Here is a 3,670-nt window from a genome sequence, read left to right as displayed (position 1 = left end):
TTGTTCTACTTAAAAGAGAATCCATCCATGTGTCAAAGGTCGCGATTGCCATTCTTTCGGAACTGGTGATCCCAATCCATTCCGTCATGGGGGTTCGTTGTTAACCCCTTGCGGTGGACAGCTACAGAAATCTCTAGAACCTTGTCGACTTTCGGAGGACCGAACATGCAAGAGATGGTTGCAGAACTATTTCAAACCAAATGTTTAGCCATGAAATACCAAAATTCATATATGTATACTACAAGGAAAAGAGAACGCCCAACCAATTTATTGATTACATTCACAGTCATACAAAACTCTGTGGAGAATATAATCACTGTAAACTATGAAGAGAAATTTAAACATTGTAATTCCATGATTTGCATAAATAGATCTTAACAAAACGAGAACAAAACAACAGAGTTTGGTCCAGAGCTAAAATGCTCAACTTCCGTAATAATCTGAAGACCCTGAAGTCGACAGGGACAAGTCACTCTAGACATGGAGATTTGTTTGGAAAGATATAACTAAACATATATACAATGAAAGTATTTGTTGGCTTTTAAACATATGTACAATAAAAGCATTCTATTATGTAGAGATGTGATTGAGCATGAGCAGCTAATCATATATGCATGATGGGCCATGGCATCGGCAACACCAGTGAGTGTTTATTGTGGTGCCATATTGTGCGAGCTGTTCCTGCAATTGATGGCGCATTTGCCTGTGTGCATCCCATAAGGGTAAAATGACCCTATACACTGAACAAGGGTGTTAACACCCATGCTGGGGAAGAGGCAAAATGAAGCAGTCTCCAGGTCCTCCCTCATGACACATGATGTAATCTACTTATTTTGCAAAGTAATATAAGATGTATTCTCTTGCTAGAAATGGAAAATAAACCGATCAAAAGAACAAATCCGGTCTAACTTCATTTGTAAAAGCTACAGTCCTTAAAGGTGTCTCTGCAAGAAAGATATTATGGGATACAACTCACATTTAGGGCAGGGAGAGTCAATTTGTAATTCTATTCAACTTCAACCAAATGGAAGGCAAAAGAAAACCGATCTGGAAACCAATTTATCATCCTTTTGAGAGCTTTCCCCAAATGAATGGTCATGAAAGATTTGCCCAAATGAATGGTTGGGAATGTCTTCAATTAGGTCGATTACTTCTTAACAAATCGTGCGTATAGTTAATACAATAGCCCTTACGTGACTGTTGTAATTTAAAAATCAGCATAAGAAAAGAGCTGGCCAAGCAAATCAAACTTATCCTAAATTTGATAAACAAATATTAAGTACTTAACTCATTTCCTTCAAGGAAGCAATGTTGGGATGCTATAAACATTCCTTCCCTGGCTAGATTCATCACTTCATATGTCATATATAACAGATACAAAAGTAGATAGGTAACACTAACAGTCCTAATTACGCCAGCAATAGTTGTGATTCTCATACACTATATTTAATATTATAATTTATACCTAGAAATAAGGCTGCACCATTTTGCTTAATTTAAGCACTCAATGGTTGAAGGGAAATTACATTAGAAATGCTTAAAGGTAAGCAACCCATCACTTGGATGGCACGGAATGATTGAGGGTTTATGACTAATTGTTAACTCTTCAAAGCACTACTTTGCTCACATATCAACAGTCAAGAGTGTGCCAGGAAGAGATACCCTGCAATTTTTGTAAAAGCATTTTAGTCAAATGGAGGAATTGATATGTCAGAACAAACTTGTTAAAAATAGAAGGCGCAATAGATGGAAGACAATATGTATGTGGTATATATACCTTTTAAGTTTTCCCCAAGTTTGAAAGGAGATAAGTCCTTTGTAGGGGCAACTACTGCACCTGAATGCATCCCTGAGTCCACACTAACAAAATCAAGACATCCATTATATCAGAAAAATGAGCAAATATTATATTACATTTTGATTCCTACAGTATGTGACCTTGTTCACAGTTTGGAATATAAAATAGGGTAACTGTAATATAGTATACGCTGCAGATCCCAGCAGCCAAGATTCTCCTTCAAAGATGGAGATGGAAACTCAAGTTTTGATTAAAAAACACAGTTGTGTATATTAAGAGAGAGACCTAAAGGAAGTTTGTTCAATCAAAAGTTTAACAAATATCAACGCAGCATTTTGTTCTTTTATACAGAACAATTGGTGAAAAGGTTATATAAATTGGCAACCTTTCTCCACAAAATAGGGATGGCAATTTGCAAATACTTCTTCCCGAGAAAGAAATGAAATAAGAGCAAAAGATTAAAAAGAACCAGCATACATTTCCACACGCAGATTGTGGGTTATTCAACTGTTCTACAGTCAGGCCCAACTTCGTCTGTTTCTCTTCCAACTCAGCTCGACCACAGGTACAATTTTTGCAGGCTTTTTTTTTCGTACTAACTTCATAGTCATTGGCTGCACAACAAAACAAATTACAAAATATGGATTGAAAGAATAGATGGGAAAAGTGACCAAGCTGATCAAGTTTGTAACGTTATTAAAGAGGATTCTATTATATATATTCCTTTCCAATGGATAAACTGCAAACCAACATTAACAGCCACCAGCCCCTGTTACTAACCAGAGGGCAGTGAAGATCTTTTCGAATCCTCTTCAGAAAGAAGGTTTTCTTCATCTATCAGACCCTCCAAATCATCATTCATGTCTAGCTTTACGCCCAACGGGTCAGATTTAACTAATTTGCAAATCTGGTGGAAGAAATTATTGTATGAAGAAAAAAAATTAGGATTTTGACTAGTTTGCAGATTTGGTGGAAGAATTTATTGTATGAAGAAATAGTTTTCTTATTTAAGAAAGTTTCGAAACTTCCTAGAAGAAGATAATTGATTTTTAAGGTTTCGAATATTATTTGTATTCATGCCAACAGTTGTCTTTTGCCTTTAGAAGACTATCTACATAGGCCATTACAATTGATTTTTAAGGTTTTGAATATTATTTGTATTCATGCCAACAGTTGTCTTTTGCCTTTAGAAGACTATCTACATAGGCCATTACAATTAGTGTAAGTTTAGCTGTTTTGTTAAAATCTGAGGAAAGAGCAAAGTGGCAAAAGTCACCCCGAAGGAGTGGAGGGCGTAAAAGAAATTTTCTGAAATGAGATATTAACCATAATTTTAAATTACAAAAACGTATTGAACACAAATTATATGCAGAAGTAAGTCTATCCTATGCAAAAACAAAAATCTTACACCCTACATATGTCAGGAGAAAATTGCATTTGAAATGAAGAGGACTCCACCCTCTGTCTGTCTCTCTCACACGGAGATATTCAACAGTTCACGTCCACCTTTCTTTACCTATAGTACAAGGCACACGATATAAATTCTTAAAAATCCTTCTGATATAATAACGTAGTAGAATAATGTAACAGAATATAAGTTATATTTAACCTTAGATATCTCCTCCTGGGCCTTCCCCTGCCCCCACTATACCTCCTCCTTCACCTTTCTTTACCTACATACACCTTTCTTTACCTACATTATAAATTCTTAAATTCTTAAAAATGTTTCTGATATAATTATGCAGCAAAATAGGAGTTAAATTTAACTGAAAATACCTCATCCTGCCCCTGCCCCTGCCCCACTATACCTCCTCCTCTCCTTCCCCTGCCCCCACTAGGCTTGTGACTTGTGAAATCTTCATCAGACTTGTT

At 36.0% G+C, this 3,670-nt stretch overlaps 1 long non-coding RNA gene across 1 annotated transcript; it reads right to left on the bottom strand.

Annotated features, from left to right (window-relative positions):
- Positions 1 to 1,534: 1,534 nt before the first annotated feature.
- Positions 1,535 to 2,408, bottom strand: LOC149242519 (uncharacterized). The gene is made up of 3 exons (XR_016245726.1): positions 2,276 to 2,408; positions 1,778 to 1,860; positions 1,535 to 1,663 (listed from the first exon to the last, which is right to left on the bottom strand). It is a non-coding gene; the product is annotated as an uncharacterized LOC149242519 (long non-coding RNA).
- Between the last annotated feature and the right edge of the window lie 1,262 nt (positions 2,409 to 3,670).

This window comes from Pinus tabuliformis, chromosome 8 (genome assembly GCF_031772625.1).
Source record: "Pinus tabuliformis cultivar Carrire ecotype Pingquan chromosome 8, CPIR1, whole genome shotgun sequence".
In the NCBI taxonomy this organism is placed as follows: domain Eukaryota; kingdom Viridiplantae; phylum Streptophyta; class Pinopsida; order Pinales; family Pinaceae; genus Pinus; species Pinus tabuliformis.
Note: the sequence above shows the minus strand (reverse complement) of the source record. Positions and strands in the feature narration are given on the sequence as shown.